Source organism: Melospiza melodia, chromosome 3 (genome assembly GCF_035770615.1).
Source record: "Melospiza melodia melodia isolate bMelMel2 chromosome 3, bMelMel2.pri, whole genome shotgun sequence".
NCBI lineage: Eukaryota > Metazoa > Chordata > Aves > Passeriformes > Passerellidae > Melospiza > Melospiza melodia.
Window position 1 is genome coordinate 12,942,097 of NC_086196.1, and position 25,682 is coordinate 12,967,778.

Consider the following 25,682-nt stretch of genomic DNA (forward strand, 5'->3'; position numbering starts at 1 on the left):
TGCAATGAACCCTGGATGGTTGCATCCAGGGGGAGGATGACAGACCAACACCACCCCTGATGTAAGAAGCCTGATTTCCCCAAATCCCATGGGAAATTATTTCCCTTGGCTTAGGCTTGACATGAAGCAAACTGGCTGAAATTGGTTTGGGAGACCTTTTAATTTCAGGTGGTTCCCCTGCTCATCAGCTGGGGATGGTTGACTGGGTGCTGCACTCCCAGGGATGGCTGAAGCCCCTTCTCTGGATGTCAGCAATTTGGTCAATGCATCTGCCTGTCCCCACAAGGAGCACAGTGTGAGCCTGGAGTGCTGTGATCCTCCGTGCCAGGCTCATCCCAGGAGCGGCAGCTCTGCCAGGACAGTCAGGGTTTCTTCTAGGTTTATCAGAAGATGCATCAAAAGATAATTTTTTTTAAAATGGAAATTAGGTTTCATTCTAGCTGAGGGTAATTGAAGTGGTGGTAATGGTCTGAAAGTAAATGAGATTCAGCTCTGTAGACTGCAGCCACAACTTTCTGTTCTGCTGGTGTCACGCTTCTTAAAATGGCATTCATTCCTAAATCTGGCCCTAAAGCTCTGTTACAAGGAGCTGTGTTTGTCTCAGGAGACAGGAAAAGATCATGCTTTAATTCTTTCTCTAGCCCTCATCTCCCATTTCCTTAAGGATTCCCTGAACCTGCAGGCTGAATTTCCCAGCCAGGTTTGTTCCCATGGGAAGCCTCCTGACCTGGTGGAATTTTCAAGGGAGCAAAGAATCTGTCTTGTCCTGTTCAGATGGAACAGCCCTCCAAAGAGCTTGCAGTTTCAGGGTGAATAATCTGTGACTCCAGCCATGCTTCTTTACCAGTCACAAAGAATAGAGGAATCTTTGTGGGGGAAATTCCATTGCTGACACCTGCTGAGGTACCACTGCACTGTCCAGAATGGAGGATGGATGCAATTGCTGAGCCTCTCACGGGGGGGATCTCCCTGTCTCTCTTCTGACAAAATGTCTTGGTGCACATGGGGTTTGCCAGATCTGCTCTGTTCAGTCACACCAACTGTGATTTCTCTTCTCTCAGGTTTCCTGGTGTTTGACTGTGTCTTTCATGGCCCCTGCTGGGGGCTGGTGGCAGGCTGTTCTCATGGTGTGTGCTGTAGCTTCCCACAAGTCCCGTCCCTTAAGTAAGACACGCTGTTCTGAACTGATAGCACCAGAAACAGCTGAATTTACTGAGTGCTTGCTTTTATGGGTGTAATTCAGAAGGCACAGTTTGGAAATGAAGGTGCACTTGCTGGCCATTTTCAGAGCTCTGATTTATTGCTGGACATATTCAAGGATGATCTTCCTCAGATTTGGCTAAGCCGTCACCTTCTGAGCACTGGGGCTTCACAGCCAGGTGTTGATTAGTCCCATTTGTATTGGGACATTTTGAATTAGCTGTACTGAGCTTTGTTTTCTGATGTTTGATGCCCACTGCAGGTACTGGGGTCTTCTATGTATCACTAATGGGTTTGATGGCTTTTTATGCTTGGTGAGGAAACATGTTTCTAACAAAAACTTCTACACTGCTTGCTCAGTTCCAGGAAAGCATTGCAAGAACATTGTGGTAGAAGTTTTGGTATCCTTAAGGTGTAGGCATGCAAAAGTCCAGGCTGACTATTGAATATTAATGGCTCCTCAGGGACTTGTGAGAAATGTGCCTTGAGGTGGAGTAGCCTTAGATGGAAAGACAGAAAGACAGACTGTGGTGTGTGAGTACCACAAGAGGTTTAATGCTGTGCCTGCGGCTCTCCACACCAGCACACTCCCTGTGTCATGCCTGGTGTTCAAATGCAGTGGGGCCTGAGGAAGGTGTGCAGGTGCTGGGGCAGAGCAGTGCCACAGGCTGAGCCACTCAAGGCCAGCCACCACTGCCATGTCTCTCTGTGACAGTGACATCCCTGTGCCAGGTTCCGTGGCTCTGGCTGCAGCCTGTGGCTGCTGTGCTGGGGGGCTTGCAGGCGCCGGTTTGTCACTGCTTGTCTCCTCGCCTCCCCCCATCTCACCCTGCTGCCCACATCAAGCCGTGGAGATGCCAGGCTCCTGCTCATGATATCAGCCTCCATTTAAAGCCATTTCTTAACTGGTAGTCAGAAGTGGGTGAAAGGAGAGGGAAAAATCCCTGGCTAGAATAGCAACGGTGACAGGTCTCAAAGACGTCAAGGTGGTCACTGTCAGACTTGTCCAGGAGCCTGGCTTCTCGCAGGTCATGGCTCCCACCAAGCAAAAAGACAAGGGGACTTCCAGCATGGTTACCCTGGTGTCCCTGTGGCTCCTGAGGAGGAGTTTGCCCAGATGTGCTCCAGAGAGCCCCACCTGCCCGTGCCCTGGCTGTGCTGGGACAGGCTGTGCCAAGGTGAATGGTGTGCTGCAGGAGGGCTGCCTCTGAGGAAGGGACAGCCTGTCCTGGCAGAGCAGGGCAGACCCCTCAGCTTAGAGAAATCTTTGTCATCTGAGGTTGATATTTTCCAGCCTCTGAAACTGCGATTGATGTGTGCTGGAAGTTTTGCACTTAACATTGCTTTTCCAGCTCTCTGGAGGTTAACAAGACACTGGTGCATCTGGTTTTTGCTTCCCTTCCAAGATGGTTTTCCCCTTATAAAGATGAGAGAGTGTAGATTTTTTTAAATTAATAAATGATTTGCCCAGGAGCACTGGTTTGTGATAAACTTAATTTAAATGCAGCTGCATATTCGGTAGCTGGAGTGTGGTTTTGTGTACCATAAAAGAGCCTCAATATGCAGAGAGGATTAAGGTTATGTGAGGCACCTTGGCTCTGGCATAACAGCTTATATCACTATAATTTGGGGTTTGAATTAATTCAGGTTTCATTCAGTCCCTGGAAAATTTTTGAACTATTTCAACTATTGATCTCTTTTATCCCTCCATCTGGTATCTTAGCTAGTATAAATTAGTCTGCTGTAATAAAAGGCAGTTGACATTAGGTCCTGTGTAGCTGCTTAGCAAATCTTATTTTAGCAGATACCTCCCTTCCCGTGACCTTCCTCATTCATTCTATCACTCCCAAATCTTTATTGTGTAACTTGAACGTAATGTTTAGTTTAGAGCATCCTGTGAAGCAGGAAAATGCAACTCAAAAAGGGGCTAAAAAGGGGAAGAGAGAAACTTCCTGGCCAATGAATGTGTAATTGCACAATTTAGTTAATTGTATTGGAAAAAAGTTTAAGAGGAAATAGGATAAATAACTGGCACTGCTCTGTCCCCAGCTGTCTGTACTGTGTTTAGCTGAAGGCTGATTGCTAGTGTGCAAGTCAGACCAGGCAGTATGTGGCATTTGTCAATAGTCTTCTTGGGGAAAAAACCCCAACATCTCAGCAGCTCTGTGATTCAGTAAGGGAAGTCAGGAGGGACAGGAGCCAAAACTGACACATAATGCAGAAATGCAATCTGGAAATTTGGGTTGGGGAAATTTCTTCTGCCTCCACTGAGATGAATGTGTGGTGGAGTAGCCCGTGATGTGTTTCATGAAAGGCCAGGTTGGCATGCAGGTTTCTCCTTTGCACAAGCTTCTTCTGGCTCCTGTTGATTTCCCTGCTGTTTCCCTGAACCTGGCAGGGATCACTGCTTGTTATGATAACATCAGTCAGAGATAAGACTCTTGTACAGAAGGCTTCAGGCTGTCAATAGTTTAACCACCACGTTGCAGCTGTGTTCAATAAATAAACCTTAGGGAATTCTCAGAATGGGGGTTTTGGAGGTGTGGAACAGTTAGTCACTGCAGACCTAAGGTACTAATGTAGGTCCTGCCATTTTGGAGTCTGCTCCAAGTGTTGCTGTGCTATAAGAAGAGCTCCAGCAGAGCAGATGTGCAATGAACATATATAGGGCAGCTTGGAACATTTTCTAAAATCCCACAGGAAAGATCTAAGGCAATAGATGTGTTCATTTGGTAGGATTTCTGTGACTTCTGTGAGCCCCCCTCTGATGTCTCACAGCTAAGGCATGGTGTTCCTGCTTGGGCAGGAGTGTAAGTCACAGCCTTCCAGAAAAGGATGTTGGTCTCTTACTCACTTGGAGAGTTTAATTTAAGCTCCCAGGTGAATATCTTGTGCTCTCAAGGACTTGTTGACTTACCTGATAGACCCATTGCCAAGGGAAACTGAAAGAAAGCAGGGCAGAGATTATACCACCAGCCCTGCCACACCCAGCAGACCCACTCTCCTTTGTTTTAAGCTGCATTTTTATTTGTTTGGTTTGAGTTTCTGTTTGTTTGGTTTGGTTTTTTTGTTTGTTTGGTTTTTTTTGTGGAATTAAATTGTTTTGGGTTTTGTTTGGTTTTTTGATGGTACAATAAGGGGTAATGGTTTTAAACAGAAGAAAGATTGCTTTAGCCTAGATGGAAGGAACAAGTCTTTTACTGTGGGAGTGGTGAATCATGGACACAGGTTGCTCAGAGGGGTGATTGATGCCCATCCCTGGGAACATTCGTGGTGACATTGAAAGGCATTCTGAGCAACCTGATCTAGTTGAAGATGTCCCTGCTCATGGCAGGGGTGTTGGGCTGTACCACCTTTAAAGGTGCATCCCAAGCCAAACTGTTCTATGATTCTACCTCCACAATTCTTTGGGTTTTTTTTCCCTGCTGAGGTATGGACCTGGCTTTGCATTTCACTTCACTGTTGCAGGTTAAATTCACCAAGCAGTGTCAGGGTGGCTTTGTGAACAAATGTAAGTACCAGTGATACAGCAACAGGCTTCAGGTTGCAAAAATTTATGTTGGAAGGTTGTCTAAGTAAACTGCAGGAGGAAAACCCTGGAGGCAGAGAGCTGGCAGGAATTGGACACCTGCTAAAAATGCAGGCTGCTTTACAGCATGTGAAATCAAAGCAGCCTTGGGAGCCTGTTAAACTGTTCAGCCAATAGGTGTAGAAGGTGTTCCAAATAAGCAACACATGGCCTCCAAAGAATGTTTTGAACACCTCCCTGTTGCTATTTCCTGATACTGTCAGTGCCTGGTGTTTCCTCCATGCTCTGGCATTCTCACTATTATTGTAGGTACTGAGGGTGCTGCAAGCACATTGCTTAGGTGAAATGGTAATGGGACAGGTGCCACTAGAGGAATCTGAGGCAGAAAAAGGAGGGCAGCTGTGGACACAGCATCAATCTCTCTAGCAGTACCAGCCTCTCAGGTGATGCACAGTCCAAGGTGTTTCTGCACTGCAGCCACAGCAGGGTATTGAGAAGAACACTTGAATTAGCTTTTATATTAGCCAGTGTCTAATTCCCTAACTGTAGCACTCTGGAGGTCAGGAAGGGCTGCAAAACCTGCCCAGGAGCCTGCACTGGGCTGTGATGGTGTCTGGGCTCTCTTAAGTCAGGTTGGCAGTGCTCCTTTGGTGGCCAGAGTGAACTGACCAACAGCTCTGCTGGAATGTAGGGGCCTTGGGGCCTCTGTTTCTGCCAGGGAGTTTGTTTCCTGGCATTGTGGGTTGAATCATATGTGGAGGTGGGCTCCAGGCATGGTGGCTTATGGGCCTGGTGTGAGAGATGGGGAGGAGAAGGGGGTGAGACCTGAGTGAGCTGGCTGGGGGGGACTGGAGGAAAGTTGGAGTGGAATAGAACAGCTCAGTTGTGAAGATCCTGAAATGACCATTGAGCCCAACTGCAAAGCCACGGGACAATTAGTTCTTGCCTGTCCATGGAGTATTGCTGCCCACACGTGAAGGGAACAGCAAAACCGTGTGTCCTACAAGCCTTCATCAGTTTGTATTTGCAAGAAAAAGATTTAAACACCCCACCCCATATTTATAAAATAGCAGGGTCTACTTGGAAAAGGAATTGCAAATAAAGGAATGCAGAGCCTTAGTGTAGTCCTGGGAGTATCTCGGCTGCTGCGTGCGGCATTTGCAGGCAGGGCACGCCACCCACAAACGTGGCAATGTTAATAACAGTATTGATTTGTCTTCATGCAGCTGTGAAAGCTGAACCTCAGAGGTGTGGGAGGGCTTTATTGGTAATTGGCATCAAGATTGATGAAGGATAGTATCAACCCAAGGGGAGCACATGGAGGCTAGAACAGGGCAGGGTGAAACTGTGACCAGTACAGGTAGAAAAGTGGCCACAGCACTTGAGGCTTCTCCATCGAGTAGAAGGAATCTGCTGAAAATGTAATGCCTATGACTCAAAGTAAAGGAATGGGGTTAAAATCACTTCGGAGAACAAGACAAAAGAAAAGGTGTCTGCAGTGCCTCTGGTACAAGCCAAGGCCTGTCCAAGGATTTTGCAGGACATGGCAGAGCTGCAATGCCTGCAGGACCGGCAAGGGTGGGTGATATTTGACCTCTCAGAGGGAGTTTTACCCCTGTCAGATCAAAATGTGTTCTGAAAAAATAATTTGTCACCTTGGTTTCTCACGTCTCTCAGTTAAGCTCTCTTTGTAAGGAGGATCTTTACATATGATTTTTTGGAGCAGTCTTCTTAAGCTTTTTGCTAGCAAATCTGAAAATAGTAGACTGATGCACTCACCTCTTCCTGCCCAGCCTCCAAAAGTTTCTGACATCTCTTCCTTTAATTCTGCTTTGTAATTGAATTTCTGCCATGAGTTTCTTTTGCTAATTCATTTATAGCGTACTTTTAATTGTCAGTGAATTTGAATACTGCATGGACTGTAAACATAGAAATTAATGTGTGCTATCCAGTTACCCTCTACTCCTGCAGGTTGGAACAGTGGTTTTATATTATTTCAGACATCCCTGAAAGTCTTTTGGGATGCCAAATTCTATTTACTTTGAGCATATAAATATGGCCAAATAATATTGCACTATTTGACTTGCTGGATGGGGAAAGTACAACAGTTTTGCAGCAGCAACACAAAAAAGAAAGTAAAAGTTTGTGGGTTGTGTTTCCTATTTTGCCATTGACCAAATTCTGTCCCTATGTTGTTTTTCCATTGGGGTTCCTTTGTTTTGCAGCTTGGAGAAATAACATCCACCTCTCTGTAAGATAAGGATACTAAGTTTTTATCATAAAAAAATGTTGAATCTAAAATAATTTGCTCAAATGTTTTTGTTGCTGCCAGGTTGCAACATTTATGAGTGCCTGCCCAGGGATCTCAAGAGTAACAGAAAATTTCATGGTAACAGAAAATATATTGGAATTTATTTCCTGGGAGCAGAAGACTGGTGTAATTAAAACCTGCCCTGATGAGGGAAGCTACCAGGATGAAATAGGAATACAGTCATTTAGGGGGCACACACTTAAGGGGTTTTCTCTTTGCCTTTATTTTTCCTTCTAGGCTTTTTGGGCTTTAGGGAAGTTTGTTTGAAGCTGCTCCCCAGATGATGGAAGATGCATAGGGAAGGTTGGTGTTCAGTACAAGCCATTCAAGCAGCACCACTCACCAGTCATAGGGCACCTTCAGGGGGTGACTGGTGACCCCAAGTCAGGGCAGGATACCCTGACCTCACCTCTGTGACACTTGTTTTGTTCTGTAATTTGTAGAAGGAGCTGTATTTCCTCTGGCTGTTTGACTTCTTTTCAATTTCTTCTTGGTGTTTACTTCTGAAAACCTGTGGAGAATTTGTGAGGTTACCATAACAATCAAAAACCAAAATATATAGTGCTAATTTTTGTAAAAGGAGGAGATGGAATTGCAGTGCAGTCACTCTGACTTTTATTACAGTGTTTTTCTGGAAGTTAATAAATTATTTCCCACCTAGTCATCTTCTGGGTGCTTATGAGTAACAGTCAACATGGGTTAATTTGGAGCAGATAATGTCAGACATCCTAATTACTCTCTGAAGCAGGCTAACATGTCCTGTAGATAGAAAAAGAACAGATGATATGATTTACTCCAAACCTAGTTAAGTTTTTGGTGACGTTTTGATATTAATAAAAAAAAAAAAAAAAAACCCAAAAAAAAAAAAACCCAAAAAAACCTAAGGAAAAGAAATTTGGTTGAAACTTATGGATAGTGCAAGGCTGGTGTGCTGACCATGATCCAGACTTAGCTTCTGTGTGTGATCAAGCTCAGAAGTGGTGTTGTGTGATAATTTCCAAAAGTGGACCCAATGGCATGGGTCATTGTTACTGATGCATTTGATAAAATACTCAACAAGTAGGACCAAACTAGGGGATATTACAAGTACTTGGGGGGAGAAAGTTATTTGATTTTCAAGTAGCTTTGGACAGAACCAGAAGATGACCTTGGAGGGTCCATCATTCCCACCAGAAGGCTTTTAGTGTGGGTTGCATTTATCTCTGGTGAGTGGGTTGGCTGTATAGAGCACTCAGGGGTGGTTGGAAGGCTTCCATTGAAAAGTGTTGTGGGGTCATGGTGGGTCATACATTGCTTTTGCAGCATCATCCTGCCCCAACAGCAGCAGACACACGCTTCCATAAACAGGGGATGGACTTTGTGTCCAGTGTTGGGATCTCCTGATGCTTTGGCGTTGCTGGAGTACTAAAGCCTGCTTGGGGCACTGCACCTGAGGGAAGATGTAAAAAAATGGAAAAGGCCAGCAAGGATCTGAATAACAGGACTCAGGGGGAATGATGGGAAGGAATGAGGGTGTTTGGTCTGGAGAGGGGGTGTAGGATTGGCACGAGGAGTTTACAGTGTCTGCAAACAGCAGCAGCTTGCTGTAAGGGGAGAAATATGAAACCCTGTGTCTGTAGGGGTTAGGGGAAATGACTGTGAGTGGTATCATGAAAAGCTGGAACTCCTTGTAGGGATGGTGAAGTGTCAAAAGGAGGCTGTTGGGAGGCTTTGTCTGGGATGTCTGTGGCTGGGGTTTGACATTGGCCAGGCCACATGTGTGTGCTAGGTGTGGGCTGGAGGCACCTGGGAGCTGAGCACAGTGGGACGTGTTTGCAGAAGTTACAGGGTTACTGGGTCAGACAGGGATCTGGCAGGAAAGAAGTTGGTCTATTGGGTTGGAGAAGATGAACTCTTCCAGCTGAGCTTGGCCTTGCTGGTGAGGGAGAATCATGGTCAGCTCTGTGAGAGAAGGAATCTGAGCAAGTCACTTGCTTTCGATTTTCTAATCCACAGATTTTGAGAGATTAGGAATCATGGGAGAAGGTGAACCTTGCTCCTGGTGCTCTTATCTGTGACTCCTTGAAGCCTGATGAACCCTCAGCATTCAGAGCTGACAGATGCTGATGGGATGCAAATTGCTTAATTTTTTTTCCTTGAGAAACATGCTCAGTGAAAGAAAAGTGATTTCTAACCTTTCAGAGCAGTGCTCAGTGGCTGAAGTAAACTTGGAACTGGCTCTCTCATATTCTTCCTTTATTTTTTTCCAGTTTTTACATCTTGGTGTAGTAATATTCTGAGGTATGAGCTGAGCAAACCTTCTGAATCTGAACTTAAGACTTACTTATTTTGGAAGATGAATTTTTACAAAAAAATATTTAAAATAAAAAGGGTGATTTCAACAGAAGAATTTGCTGTCTGAATTCAAGACAAATCTGTACATTTTTCAACATGGAAATATTTCTTATTTCAGGACAAATAATAAAATGCAAATACACAATAAAGCTGTTTCCCATTGTAGGGTAAGAACTGGAGCAGGGTTTTTGCATGGTTAGACTATTTCTGGTGTTTTTTTTGAACTGGACACAGTAGCCTTTACAGGAGAAGCCAAGAGTGTGAAGACTGTCACTTAGAGAAAAGCTGTAATGTAAAGCATGTTTGGTTTGTGCCTTCTCTTCCAGGTAATCGAGCCCTGTGGACCTTCTCTGAAGAGATTCCAAAATAGGTGGTGAGTACTTTGCAGACCCTGCTTCTTTTGAGGCACTCTATAATTTAGTAATAGTAAAACTAAATGAGAAATAGAAAATGCAGGCTTTTTGTTCTGCATTGAGTGCAGAAGTTTGCATTTGCTGAGTTAATGGTGTGCTTTAATTTTAAAGCTGGCAGGGCTAATCTTTAAGCAGGGGTTTGTTGTCAAAATGTTAAGATTTGCACTTAATAATAACCTTTGCACTAAAAATAATTTCCTGAGATTGCATAAGTGAACTGTTACATCTAAAAAAATACTTGACTTTAGAGATAATCTGTACAAATTATGCTGCATTTTTTACTAAAAGCCTACACATCCCACTGGGGCGGTGTTTTCTCTGTCAGAAAGCAATCTCAGATTTTTTTTTTCCCTTCTGTTTTGTCCAAGGTGTTAATCTAAAGGAATGCAACTTCCAGAGAGTTATATGAGCTGCATAACCCATGCTAATCTCTGCCACATGTGACTGATTTTGTTCTGCCTGCACCCAAGGCTTCCATGTATTTCATTTTTATGCACTTCATTAGGTTCTTATTTGTGAGTAAGTGAAACATTAAATCAGTCAAGAGCTGCAGGAGGATGAGATTGCTAAGAACTGCCAATTGGTGCCATTGCAGGTGCAAAATGCTGATGTCAATCAGTGCAATTTCTTTTACTCTGCTGGAGCTGGTCTCTCCGATGGTGCCAGCTGAGACTCTGCTCTGTAACACCCTTTGCTGTTTGTTTTCGTTGTTTCTAGAGAAATACACACTCTATTTCCTTTTTCAATTCTAGATTTCTTTCCCATGAGATGAACCAAATTATATAATTACCCATTAATTCCTCAGGAAGTTCATTCTTTCGTTGCATTTCCCTAGTGCACAGGATACAGGCCATTAGAGCTCTTGTGTGTTCAGACTGACTAATGAACCGTGGCCGAGTGCCCCAAACCTCTAATGGACTCCTCTGTCTTCCAAATCTGGGCACTTCCCATAGATCAGATGCCTTTTGATACACATGGTCCCAGGCTGATTTGAAGTGTCCATACAGGTGAAATGTAGCCATCTGCACTGGTCATTTCTCAGGGCAGGGGAGGATGATGGAGTGTGTCTGTCAACTTTGGTGTGTCTGTCAACTTAAATATGGGGAGGATGACGGAGTTTGGTGTGTCTGTTAACCTAAATATGCGTTCACTGTGCTAGAAAATGGTTACTTGGTATTTATAAGGGGCTTACTTAACACCTCTTAAATGTATATCTTATCAACTCCCTCTTTCAGCATTCCTTCCTTAGTAAGCTGTCGTACACTTATTTTCTATATTGAGGCTTGCGTTCCTAAAACTTGAGTTTTATGAGCCCAAATCACGAATCCCTTGTGCCTTTCTCAAGAATGCTCTTGTGAGCAGTAGCTTATGAGCCCTCCTCTTCCCCAGCCCTGCAGATAGGATGGGATCTGTATTGTAAACCTGCATGGTTTGTATTGCTAATTTCTGTTCTGGGACCTGAATATTCAGTGGATCTTCTTTGAGAGGTTGAAAAATGAAACAAAACTCTTCTTCTGAGGACAGAGAGGAGTATGATATGGGTGACAGTAATATCATGTGTACAAAATCCAGGTAATTTTAAACTGTCTCTTTAAATTGTACTTAAAATTGGATTTTCTTGTTTTCTTGTTTCAGGTAACACCTGAACAGGGTATGAGTAAAAAAAAATCACTTGTTGATACTCCAGACTGTTTAATATGTCTTTCTCCTGGGTAGTCTCTTTGGGTAGTGCTTTGAAAAGATCCTGTGGTCTTACCTGGGAGCTTACTTTTGCTAACAGAGCTTAGAGTTGTTGGGTAGTTGTACATCTCATTTTTTGATGCTTCAATGGTCTGTATTCCTTGTGTTTTCAAGTTCAGGTGTGTCCATGATTTCAGTTTGGGAATTCATATGATCCATACCAGCAGAAGGTTCATCTCCAGAGGGTAACAGCTCCGTATGGAGCCTTACAGTGGTCAGGCTGCATCAGTTCATGTTTAACATGGAGTAAGAGGCAGACTTGAAGGCAGACCAGTCCTGAGACGGATGGGTATTGTCCAAAATGTAATGTGTGGCCAGTGGCACATGGATGGCTTCAGAACAAAGTATGAAACTAAAATGTGTATGAGCCTGCCTGAAGGTATCTTCATTTTTACCCCAGCTAAGCACATCTGGAAGTGAGGGTGCTGGCCATGGAAGGGGGAATTGACATTTGGATGCTGTCCTGCTGGGATAGCACAGGTCTGATACAGCAAGCTGCTTACCTGTGTTTCTGCCTGTAAGCACATAAGCAGCTCTGGGCAGGGAAGCCCAGGGAGCCAGACACATGATGGGACATGCACCCATCAAGGCCACACTGCACAGGACACCTGAATGCACAGCTGGGCCAGGGGCCCCGTGCCTTGGCCTGTTCCAGGGTGCTGCTGGGTGGCTGTGCTGGGAGGTCAGAGCTGGGATGTGGTCAGGAGGGCTGTCTCTGTCTGGGTGCAGTGCAGGGGCCGTGGTGCTGGCATTGCTGTGACCTCTGTGCTGCTCTGGAGGAGCACATAAGTGGCTGTGGCCCATGGCCAGGAGGGCAGAGGATGGGACATGAGGTGGTGTGAACATCATTTCAGAAACTGCCTGCTGCTGGCATGGACATGGGGCTCTGAGTCTGGAACAGGGCTCCCTGCTTCTCTGGTCCAAAGCTGGTGTGTTTGGTGCATGAAAGTGAAAGTTTTTGCAGCCAGACTGACAGATCTGTCCTTCCAAACTGGCTTTGAGAAACATCCTATTTTTAAACTGAAAGCTGAGTTAAGACCTCTGCAGCCTTTGTGTTTGTGGGTAGGAGGGTCCCCGTGAATGGGAGGTTGCAAGAAGTACTGGAGGGCTGAGCTTCTGAACATAGCTCAGGATCACCTGTGGCAAGACATGGAAGTCAGGGAATGTTCTTGCCATTGGTGTTGGGAAATTTGTTGGAAATATGCTGTTCTGTGCACAGAGCAAGGGCAGGGGCATGTCCCCATGACCTGGCTCTGGTCATCACTAGACATCCCCCCTCACCAGGGTCTCCTCATCCTTGAGTCCTGGTGCCTTTCAGCTTGGCTCTGCCTCTACTGCTCTTGTCAGCATTTCTCTGCCTTCTCTACAGCCTACCTGGATCCCCATATCCAGGAAGGGTCCCATGGGATCACCCTTCCTGGTGAAGAAAAAATCCCAGCAGCAGTGCCAGGCTGAGCACCAGGGCAGAGAAGGAGTAGGGGAGCAGGCAAGATGTGGGAATTTGAGGCTGTATTCTCCTTCCCCTGTGCATTATCTGCACTACAGCCTTGAAAATCTGCCTTGTTTCAGAACTCAAACTCAAGTACTCTTGGGGAAAGGAAGACCTTTCAGTTCTGTTAACTTCTCCTGTTACCTTTCCCTCCTGTCTGGAGGGAGCTGTGAGGGCCACATGTCTGCCATACATAAATCTATACTGTGGGTACAGGTAGGGGAGATGGAAGTGCAATTAACTGGAAAATGTGTCTTAAAAAAGAACAAATGGGAGCACAATAGCAAATGAAGCACCTTTTGTGAGTAGCTTATGTAACAAGGTAATTGAAAGTAATTCATTATGATTTAACATGTCTTCAATCAAAGCTTCCAATTTTTTCCTTAGCCACCTTTAAAAATTGCTATTTGAGTCTTCAGCTTTTACATTCTTATTATAAATAGGTTTTACTGATGTCTCCTCTGTTTAGAGCTTCTGTGTTGTACTGCACTTTTACTTTCCATATTCACTGTTTGCTCATTCAAGGATGTTAAGAAAAAAACCCCAGAATGACTGTGCAACACTGCTGTTCAGCTGTGTTTGTTTTATGAATGAATCTCCTGAGTGCTCACAGGCTTTGAGATTGCTCACTTTTCAAAAACTTCTAAAATTCAAACTTTTTCCTTAATTCTTTACTGTGATGGGAACTAAAGCAGGCTTTCTTTCTAAAAAAGTAAACACTTAGCCTCTTAGCCAAGATTTCCAAGTTGGAAGATAGTGAGGCTCTGTAACTGCCCTGTTTTCCCCACTGTGCTCCCCCAAACTCCACCTGCCTTCTCCATTTTGTAGAGATGTTGCTATGTAGCATGAAAAAGGAGTGGCTCCTAATGCAAGTATCTCGTGTTGATTCACTGCTATACAACTGTTCATCCCCTAAGAGTGTGGGATTACCAAGCATTATCATGCTCAGATTGACTCAGGTAGTACTATTTTTATTTAAGCTGTATTAAGGTATCGTTGTGAATCTTTGGTCTTGCAGCATGGGTGTAATACGATTTACTATTTTTATAAAAAATCAACATGTCTGTACAAATCCTGTCTATGGCAAGAGCTGCAAAGATTAGTCATGAACTCAACACTTTTCTTTCCCTCTCTCCTCTACAGTGAGTTACTACATTTTTAATGTTCCTGTGACCTATACTGTGCTAGCCAGGCTCAGAATAAAATAAGGTGGTGCCTTGGCTTTTGCTGTCAGGGACTTGCTGGGAGAAGCTTTGGTGTGAGTGGGGGGCTTTGGTGAAAGTGGGAGCAAGGTTTGGGAGTGCTCAGTGGAGTTTCCTGGGCAGTCACCAAGGGAGTGCAGTGGGTTTCACCCACCTGAAGCCTTGAGGACCCTTCTAATTCAAGCAAATGAGACTTGCCATGACCAGCAATTCTGTCCATCCACCTTGCTGGCTTTTATATCAGGCCCCACCAGTCTTAATTTTAAAAAATGGTAATTTAGAGTGGATCCTTACCTTGCTCAGGTCCTTCTCATTACCCTGCAGCAGCTTGGTACCCTGGTAATGCAAAGATAAACATGCATCCTAGCTTGGCTAAGGGATGCAGTCAGAAATATCTCCAGACAGCCTGTCTGTCCAGCTGCATGCCTGCAGGTTGGATAGACTGCCAACCACTGTGTTTCCAGAGGGGAACTAAAAAAATCATGGCCTTTCTTGGAAAGGGCATGCAATGAGATGAGGCCTGATTTTCCTCAACTGGGACAAATATGAAGATGATCAAAATAAGTTCCTTTGCTGAGTGGAGTTACCACTAAGAGTCAACATGGTTTGCAAAGATGATGGGTGCAAAAACTGCTTCACTATATTGCTTCCATGATCTAGGAATTGCATAGCAGAATTACAGTAGCCCAGGGAAATATTCCCTAAAGCTGCTTGGATGCAGCTCCCTTTCTGGGGAACTCAGTAAAGTGGAGATTGCCACTCCTAGACTTCCCACCTCCAGAATTCACTGGGATGGGGGCTGCTCCAGGGCTGGGAATGCAGCACTGTCTCCTGAGGGGGAGTTTCTGGGAACCTTTCTGACCTTCATCGGCATTTGGAAGGAGGGCTGATGAAAAGAGAGGCTGAATGTGGGCATCCTCCTGGGCTCTGTATCCTGGGACAGCCTGGCTGGTGAGCAGCTTAATTGCTGTAAGTGGCTTATGGCACCCAAAGGCCGCAGGAGGCAGCCATGGCTGTGTTGAGTGTGGTCTGCAGTTGTGTATGACATACAGAACGACAGAAGGAGCATTTCCATCCCCATCAAGCCTTCATTTGAAACAAGGGGGGCATTTAATATGGGGGGGGGGGGTTACAACCTTCTCCTTAATTACCAGGAATGCAGAATAACATTCAATAACTGCTTGACTACTGTCTGAAGTAGAAAAGAAACATGTAATAATGGTTGGATGCTCCATGGTTCTGTGTGAGCAGCACAGTGTCCAGTGAATGGGGAGAAGATGCTGTGGGTTTGCCAGTGCAGATCCCCAGCCAGGTTCTTGCAGAGTCCTGTTCCCTGCTGACCATGAGCTGTTGCAGCAGGTATGGATATCAGCTGGTGAATTCTCCATTACACCGTTTAGGGTAAAGGAACATAAAGTGCCAATTTTGCCATAACAAAATACATGGATAATTTTGACATAGTATGCACATTGCTTTGTTAATGGTTTTGTTTGGCAGGCTTCCTTTGGGACTTTTTTGGGAGGGAGGAGTTCCCCCAACAGCACCAAGTGTTGCATGTACATCTGCTGTCATGTGTAGACATTGCCTCCTCCTGCACGGTGTTCCAGTGGAGTTCCAGCAGAGCATCAGTGGGGCTGCTGGGGTGCAAACTTCTTGTGTGAACAAAGAGAGTCTCAGCTAAGCCAGGCAGTTTTGTTTCCTTCTCCCTATGCTTTTGGTATTTATAAATATCACCCTTGGGCTACCATAAAATCTGGTCTCTTAGCAGTCAAAATCCAGCTGTTCCTTTCCAGAGAGCTGATAGGAATTCCCAGGAAAAGCAGACATGGCCATCAGTCCCTTGTCTAGATTTTGTTGTTGTCTGGAAAGAAGCATTGGGATCTGCAGTTGGACTAGATGATCACTCTGGGTCTTCTTCCAACTAAACTACTTTGTTCTATTCAATGCAGACAGGATTGGAGAGCTGGAAGAAGACTGGGCTGTAGGTCCCAGCTGTAGCTGTGTTCCTGATTTCGAGCAGGAGTGGTGGGAGAGATTTTCTTTGCTAGATACTTGCTGGCTGACTATCTTATACCCTAAAGCCCAAAAATTCATTATCTCAATATTGAATTCATCAGTAAATTGAGTGTAGTAAATCTGTTACAGTAAAAATGAAGTGAATTAAACTACAGAAGTTTTTATTCCACCCAAAAAATCGTATTTGGCCTTCATTGAATTTCAAAGAGGATATAATTTGTCATTTTATTCAATGAAATGCCACAGGCAAAATAATTTAGGAAAAATGTTACTTTTTGTAATTTGGGGAGGAAATTTCATTTTAGGTATTTGCCATCCAGAAATTGTTTTGTTGCACATCAGTATTAAGACATATCCTTATGGGTGTAGATCATGGCTCATTAGTTGTTATTTAACATTACTGCCTATTTGTCAGAATAGTTAATTATCTAGTTCTGATAATTTATATTGGAATCACTAAGGCAGCTTGTTTTTAAATCCTTTCTTTTTCTAGGTGAAAATACCTTCTCTCTGAATGATAATGAAATATTTTAACGCTGCAACAAGGAGCACAATAGATAGGTATGTTAATACAAGTGCCTGAAAGTATAAAATTGAGAATGTAAAATCTGTGCTCACTGGTTTCAGAATATGCCAGGAATACCTTCCCCGAGTTTTCACATGTTTTGTAACTGTTTTGAATCTGAAGAAAAGAGCCTTTTTCTTTCATTTTGGTTGGTTATTTTGTTTTAAGTTTGACCAAGTAGAGTTCATAGACTCAGCTCTTCAGTCACAGAGTGAGGTAAGAGGATTGAATGGTCCCTGTTTTCCACTATAAAAATAGTGAGAGGTGAATTTACCTGCAAAGTGGCGCCTGAGTGGACGACTGATAGAAGATAGCAAGTGCAAGAGGAATTTCACAGCCAACAGGTACTAAATTATGAATTTTGTGTGGTACCTGGGAAGTGACTTCTGAGTGTCCTCCTGAATCAGTGTGTTTTAAAGATCATAGCGTGGGACTCTAGAAAAAAGGGTTTGGTTTTGCAGGTTATCTGGTTCTTCAATTGTTTCCAGATGTTTAGCAACTTTGTGGTAGCGTTCCCCTCCAGCTGTGTTTTCTCTGCACCCTGGATAAAGTGGGACTTAGTAGGAGAGTGGGCCTTGTCATGCTTTCCACCCCTTCTGAATCCTTCCCATGATGATAAAGAGTATCTAAACAAATGCAGAAGTTTTATTTTATTTCTCATTGCATCTCAAGCATCCTTCTCCCAAGCTCTGCAAGATGCCCCAGCTGAGGATGATGATGTCTCTGCCTGGACAGCCAGGCATCCTGGGGGAACTGAGCAGCATCCACCTCCATGGCAGCTCTCACGCAGAACACAGGGTTTGTTATGCCTAAACTTGTAAGAAATGGTTTGATAATGGGAATATCAGCAGGCCCCTGGGTATAATGCTGCTGCTATATGCTTTCATAAATCTAAGGTTTAGGTATGACAGTTACGATACATGGCATTGGGAGTATGTGAAACAGCAGTCATTAAACAAAAATGAGCTTTTAAACTAATGACAGCTGCCTAAATGGCTTTGCAGTGAAGCAGATTCCCTGAGGCTACCATTCTTCAAATAATACAGGTCCTATTGACTTTGAAAAAAGCAGGAAAATATTTTGTTTTCATGCTGTAGTACTGCTTTTGCATTCATCCCAAAGGTCAAGCTGTGAAGCGTTTGCTAGGCTTTAAACTGGAAGTGTTAGGAAAAAATGAATGGTAATATTTCCAGTAATTCATTCACTGTTATTCCCCTGAATTAAGCCATATGCAATACCAGGAATTCACACCTCTTCCAAAATGGGTTTAGAAGTAAGTATGGGGACACTTTTCTCCATCTAAATTCAGCTTAGTGTTTAACTCAGTAGGTAGTTCTGCATAATAGCTCTGCTATACAGAATTTTATCCAAATGTCTTTATCAAAACCTCTTTCAACTCCTGCTGGTTTAAAATTATACACAATAAAGCAGCATGTTGCTTTGTCTCCTTTGAGGACATCATTCCCAGCCTAAAGCCAAAGGTTTAAAGATGCATGTTTTGTCTTTTCCTTCATGCCAGATGTCCTGATGGACCATGGCTACCCATATCTGAAATGCATTGGCCAGTTTCCTTGAAGATACATTTTAAGCAGGTTGATGGTTGCAGAAGACCAGCCTATTCTCAGTCAACCACTTCCACATCTTTTTGACTTTGGCTTTTCCCCTGCCCAAGTTTGTTTTCTTCCTGAAAGTGCTTGTTTGGCTTCTGTCTTCCTGTCCCCCTCATTCTTCACCTTTATCAGAGCTCATGGGTTTATTGTTCCTCCTTTTATTACCAGAGATAGCGGAGAGTGCAGAATAACCCATACTGTGGAAGGATGTTAAACAGCAGAATTTGGTTGTTTTGCATCATATCTCTTCATACCATAAACAGCTTGGAGCCCACTTCTTGTTCTATAAATCCAGCTTCAGCCTCGTGCTGGCCTTGCTTGCTGATTAACTCCAGATAGCTCCATTTTTATATAAAGCAAGCAATTCCACTACAAATGTATTGAAATCTGTTGAGAGCAGTCAGATTTCACTTTCTTCCTGTCATGAGATGGCAATTTAAAGCTGAATATTCAAATGCTCCCTGATGTTCCTTGGAGCCCTGCAAGACTGAGCAGAGATTAGGAAGGATGGGATGGAGGGTGGGCCAGAGGTCTCCTGACAAACCAGGGATGTTGTGTGCAGCTTTCAGAACCTGACAAATTCTCTTGCAAACCTTGCAAATTTCTTACCAGAAATCCTGACTCTCTGCAGGCTTTGGAGATCCTGGGGAGGCCTGGATAATACACTGTTCTTTCCACCACTTTTCTTGTTTGCCTCTGTAGCCTGTCCTAGCCACAAAGGTGCTTTCTGTGGGCAGCTCTCCGTGGAAGAGGAGGGCTGTCTAGTGGTGGTGACTTCAGCAATATTGTCTCCTAGGGATTTGTACTCTCATCTTCCTAGGGAGTATGCTTGAGTCAGGGGAGAAGAGTGGAAGAAGAAGAGTTATATTAACTAAAACATGAACATTCGAACAGATGGCTGACCTCTGTAACACCATGAACTGTTTAATTTTAGAAATTTGCAGGCTGTTTCAAGTTTGTCATGCTCCTTACAACCATCTGAGCATAGATACACAACGACTTATTAGCTTACTGAAAAGCTTTGTTGTTTAATTTCCTTGCTGTTTGAAACACTGAGCTTTAGGTTGAATAAGCAAGATCCTGGATCATCAATGGGAATGATTCCCTTTGTGACAACTTCCTTTGAACCACTGAAGGCTGAGGGAGAAGAGGTGCTCCCAGTTATGGTGGAAGGAGCTCAGCTCCTCTGTTTTTCTCACTTCCCCAGCATGCTCAGCCCTAGCACAGACAGGGGCCATGGAACAGTTAATTGTGGGCAGGGAGGAGACAGATGATCATCCTGCCCCAAATCACTTAAACGCCTTAGGAGTCTACCCTTGCCTGTCTGAATGAGCCAACTAATCTTTCAGTGAGCTGCACTAGTGAGCACTGAGTTATATATGGTACAAGCAGGGAGATGACACAAAATGATCAAATTCCTCTATCCTACCTCTACCACAGCAAAACCTGTGCATCCTTTGCTTGCTTAATCGTAGAAGAAAATCGTTGTTTGAACAGAATTGTTTCTGGCTATGGGGAGTTCTCATGCTCTGGAGGCTTTTAGTCAGGGTTGCATATCTTTTGAAAACAGGTGCTACAGGCCAAATGGGTGGTGACTGGGTACCAAAATTCTTGGAGAAATTATTTGAATGAAAAGGTATTGGACTAGATCAGTGGTTCTCAATGCTTTTTGTGAGATCACAGTGAATTCCCAAGAACTGTGCTTCAGGCACTTGTGTGGCAATTTGAAAGAGCAGTATCTGCTTGGTGACCATACATAAAGTCTTTGGTGCTGTCCTGGAGACCTGCTGGGATGAGTGATGCCAAGAGTCCCATCTGGAATTCAGTGAGTCAACATTGGAAGAATAGTTGAAGGACTTGAAAAATGTCTTTATAAGGAGTGTACCATGTTTGTTAGTCCTCAAAGTGCAAGAAAAAATATCAGTGCAGCATGTATTTCTTTTATAGAGATCTGGCTTATCACTATGGTTGCCTCTTCTTAATTACTGCTAATGCTTCTGAAGGCTGTGCAGTTGGAAATGGAATGTGGCTGGCCCAGAGTCAGGGCACAGCAGCTTTTATCAGGACCACTCAGAGGCAGACCATCTGCAAAATGTATTTATTTTTTTCTCTGGTTGTCTTCTCTAAATAAAAATGTGATGCTGTGAGAATGTCCATTCCATCTATTCCTACACTCCACCAAAGTTGCCATTTTCTGAAAAATTGTTTTTGAAAGTTGTATTTGGCAAATGCCTGTTTAGTTAATTCCTCTCTTGCCATTGCTGCTTGTCCATGAAACCCAAATCTCTTTGTATCCAAGCTCAGCTGTAGCTCAGCTCAGAGTATTCTTTAAAGTGTAGTTGCTTTATGCTCATTTGGGGCTTTTTTAGCTCCCTTCCTTAGGCAGTGGGAGAAGTGCAGGCACTTCACACCTGATGGAGGCAAAGCTGGTACCTGCAGAGCCAAGGGCTCTTAGGGAAGGGGTGACACTCCCGTGGTCAGGGCTCCTTGCTCATCCCAGGTGTTGGAGCTTCAGCATCCCTGGCACCCCCTAGCTATAAGCCAGGAGTTTAACAGGGATTAGCTTTGCAGGAGTGAGTGTCTTCTGCCTGCAGAAAAACGTGTGAAGGTCCTGCAGGCTTGGGTCTGTAGCCAACAAAGAAGACCTCATAATTACCGTCAACAAAATTGTCTTTTCAGGAGAAGACTTGGAAGAAGTAGCTCTTTTTTCTTTTTCAGAAAGTAATTTCTGGTGCCCTCTCTGAAGTGAACTTAGCTGCTTGGGACATGGGATTTTATTTTAGAAATAAAATAGTCCTTCATCGTAGAGCTCTATTCAATAGTGTGATGTTCAAATCAGTGGGGAAAAAGGGGCAGTCCCTCTATGACACTGATTTTTATAGCAAATTTTTTAAACTGATTTAAACTTTTAAAAGCCTTTTTTAAGGCTTTCCCTGAAAAATGTGAGCTTAAGCAAATCATAACATATTTTCCCCACAGTTACAGTGATATAATCCAGCTTTGGCCATCCTTGCCTGGCAGTGGGTGTTTCTGGAGGAAGGTAGAGAATAGGGACTGTAGTTAGAAAGGCAAATGCAATTACAAGAGCAAACAGTTGTTTATATTCTATAAAATTGGTACTCATTGCTCTCAGGTTCACCTTCCTTGCCTTAAGGTTTTCTCATTAGAAGCAGTTTCTGTAAATACCATCTCTTCCTTTCCCCTTGGAGAGATCTCAAAGAGCTGGGCTGGAATTAGTGTCTGAGTAATCAATAAACTCTAATCTACATGATGGGTTTTTTTTTCCTTTAAGTTGGTTCTTTCTGTACTGAGAAAACATGTCTAAAGCAAATGTAAAATGAAGAAGGGTTAGATCCAGCTTGACTCACTGTTACTATATGTGCTTACAATTTTGCAATATGAATGTCTTCCAAAACAATTAGAGTTATTGCAAGGTTGACAACTAAATGATTAATCTACTGCCAGACAGCCAGTGCAGTAGTGTCTTTGAAACATTTTTTGTGCCTCTTTCCTGCTGTTCTTTTCCTCCAAGTCTGATTTGAAGATAGAACACTGACCATAAAATAAATTGTGATGAGTGACCAGCTTCTTTTTCAGTCTTCTCCTTTGCTTCAGCATTGTGCTTCTGTCCTGCATTGAAAAATGTGTAATGAAAGGATCTGAAAACTGCCCTGAGCCAGAACATCCAGTCTTGTATTTCATTTGAAATTATCTTGGGGTTGGCTGGATTTGTTTGTGCACTCAAGTGCAAGTGCAGTTTTAATCCAGGTGAATAATGATACTTGAAAGATTTTGTTGATGGGAGGTCACAAGTGTTTTGCTTTGTGTTAGTGGCATAGGTGCAGAGCATGGGAAAATATTCATTGGTCATCTCTTTGTCTGGAGCAGTCTTTGTAAGGGGAATACCTGCTTATATTCTGGTTTTCTTCTCAGGAGCTCTCTGCTTTTGGCTACGTAGTGTGGAGGGAGAACTTTTCATGCTTAGTTTAGGAGCTGAATATGCTGCTGAGTTTAGAGAGGTGACTAAACACTGTAAAATCCAATAGTTTGTGACAGAAAAGGCAAGACCACAGAAAAGATTCCAGTTTGTTTCTTCATGCATTCTACAGACTTGTACATTTTTAAAATTTTTACAGCTACAAGTCTTAACACTGTGTACTATGCTGCATCAGGACAACTGACTCAGAGGAACCCTCTCAACACCTGCTGGTGCTGTGGATCTGCCTCTGTGCTAGTTAGTTTCTGGTTTTAATTGTCTTCCTTTTTAAAGAGATGTCCTCAAATGTGACCTGAGGTTAGAGGCCACGCTGTTCCTCATTACCCTGAATAGCAATGATACATTTGGTTGGATGCCCTGTTGAGCCAGCTTGGAGCCATGGAGCAGTAGTGGAGCTGGGCATAAGTCATGGAGTTACTCACAGCTTCTTAATATTTTCCTTAAGTTGTTTTGGTTAGTAATACAATGTAATAATAATTCTGGACAGTAATAGGTTTGCTTCTCTGGCTTGTGTGATGCCAATTCTGTTGTTGCAGAGGTTTTACATTTAGCTCTCAATGAACATCAGGCACAAAGCCAGTTGCTGTGTGCATGGTTGACCACGACTTAATGAAGCTATAGCACATTTTGTCTGTGCTTGGAAATATTTTCTTGTCCCTTAAAGGGAACTCTGTGCTCTGACAGTGACGCTTTCATTGGAGAATGAGAAAACTTTGACACTGGCTCCTACTGCCCACCTTTACAGTCCCAGCTTTCTCAGGTACATGAATCACCTTTCTTAATTCCATACAGTAGAAGAAACAGTCCTGAAGTGCTCGTAAATTATGTACTTTGCATTTGCTCAGTATGCTGAAGTTTGGGAGTGAGCTTCAGGGAGATATCTGTGCTATGTTAAGGTTATTCAGAGCAAAGCTTGGTTTTGGTCTTAATGCCTTTGCTACCAAATTTTACTAAATAAAGGTGAGACAGACTGCTCCAACCCAGCAACAGATTATTATTGTTTTGTGGGGCAGCTCTGGTGTCTCTTCAGAAAGGACTCAAATGACCAGCACTTTTAAATAAACAGTCTCTCTTCCTCTCAGCCTCCAAGTTTGGGAGACCTGTGCTGAAGTCAGAAAAGGGATGCAAGGGGAGTATCAAGAGCACCTTTGCCTCTGGGTGCTGTGGGATGAGGCTACAAGTGGAATGATCCCATTTAACCTCATTTTTAAGATATTTTGCTACATTCTCATCATCACACATCATCACACTCTCATCATCCTCTTGTTTAGGTTTCTCTGCGAGGTGGTTGTGGTCAGCACATTTCAAAATAGCAGATTTCATGAGGCTGTGTTGATTGCAAAGCCCAATGTCGTGTAGTTGCAGGGAGTAGACTCCAGCCCAAACAAATTGCTCTCCTCTTGGATGCTTGCCCTGGGGATAGGCTGTTCACCTCCACCCTGACTAGAAACACTTTCAGTTTCAGCTTGATCATGGGCTGTTTAATAGTTTGAAGGATTTTTTTGTCAGTGCTGTGGGTTTATTTTTTTCCATCTGCTGTTCGCCATCCTGATGCAGTAATAACAAAAGCTCTTTCTGCTTTTATTTTAAGATACATCAACCAAGTGCTGTCAGTTTCCACTTTCTGTACTTTAAAAAAAAAAAAAAATTGTATAATTGAAGAACATTTTGATCTTTGCTCTTTATTTTTATTTGCATGACCTAATTCATTTTGACTTTGGCAATTTCTCTTTCCCCCTTTGTTTCCTGACCTCTGACACAGCTGTCTTTGATGAGCAGCCCTTCTTTTCCATTCCTCACATACACTCTGCTTAGCCCTAAAAATCCCTTTTTGGTGATTTTTTTTTTCCATTTAGATCAGGACTCATTCCCTACATATCTCCCCTACTTTGGTTGGAGTTGCTCAGTACCAACTTTTTTTTTCCATCTTTGCCATACAGATATTCTCAGCCTCTTACAAGTGTGTTCTTGAGCACTTCTATCCAGCTGACTTCCATGCTGAGTTCCTTAGATTCCTCAAAGCTTATGGAAAATAAAAAGATGAATTTTTGTGTTTCCCTAAATCACCTCTCCATGATTACAATTGCCTCCAGAGTTGCTTTCATTGAGGACTTTTAGCTACTTACAGTGTCTAAATTAGACCTGCCCTTTTCTGGTTCAGCAGCTGGAGGATTACAATTGTCTTCTGCTTCCAGGAATATCTGTGGTCAGCTCTTTACGTTAATAGTGGCTTCTTCAGTTGAGTATTTTGGGAAGTTGCAGTCCCACAGAAAGATAAGCCCTGTTGGCATTTCTGTCTTGCTGTGAACCTGGGAATCTGCACTGCACTGCCATGCAGGCTCTGTAGGGTGTAGGATAACCTGTGATGTGGCCCCTCCTTCTTCCAAGTTGTGTTGACCCCATACCACTGCAGTCCTTTGGAGTTTCTTATTCTGCTACCTGAGTTTTCTCTTGCAGTGCCCTTCCTCTTGGTATCAGTATGTTAATCCATGCTCTTGTTTCTTACTCATCATCTGTGAATTCTGGCTAATTATCTAACATCCTATCTGACTGCTGCTATTAATGTTCATATGCTCTTTGCCCTCCTAAGTTTGGGTATTATGTGCTTTTTTGTCCACATTTACCAATCCCCCATCTGTTTATTAAAACCAGATGTGGGAATTAACTGATTTTCTTGATTATCCTGTCTCTAGAGGTGTTTTTCTGTAGTTTAAAACTCCTGTCTGTGCCTGCTGTGATCACAGAAGGACGTATCTCATACATAGAGAAATATCCTTTTTTTCCATGAATGCCTTCTGCTGGTGGAACATCCTAAAACTTCCCTTTCAGTGTCAGCTCTTCAACCATATGGATGACATTAACTTGTAATAGCTTTTCCTTCCTTTTGTAGCATCTAAAGGTCCTCAGGGATGATGCTCAGAGTCTAAGGTTGGTCTCCCCAGACTCTCTATAGCCAAAAGGGAGGCAGACACCACCAGAGAGCATCTAAAATAGGCTCCTGCTCCAACTTGCCTTCCTGATCTACAGGCAGAAAGACTATCCTCTTCTGGGCTAAATTTAGTCCTGAGCCTGCTTCATGCCTGTGGTTGAGTTCTCCATCCGCACACTGAGACCAAGAGCCCTTCTCTTACTGGAAGGCCAGAGATAAACCTCTGGGGGAAAAAGGAACTAGAATACTCTTAGTAAGAAGAATCAAATGAAGTGGTATAAATAAACAGAGCTGAGGACAGTACAGTGGAGCAGCCAGGGGTCACAGAATGGAAAAGAAGATGGGGA

General features: G+C 43.5%; 1 protein-coding gene across 2 annotated transcripts in view; it reads left to right on the forward strand.

Moving 5' to 3' along the window:
* The window catches only part of HPCAL1 (hippocalcin like 1), a 253,668-nt gene that overhangs the window by 195,102 nt on the left and 32,884 nt on the right, over window positions 1-25,682 (forward strand). For both annotated transcript variants that reach the window (XM_063150828.1, XM_063150827.1), the window contains one exon: window positions 9,701-9,747. The gene's annotated coding sequence lies outside the window, so the exon portion shown is untranslated. The remainder of the gene's footprint in view (window positions 1-9,700; window positions 9,748-25,682) is intronic.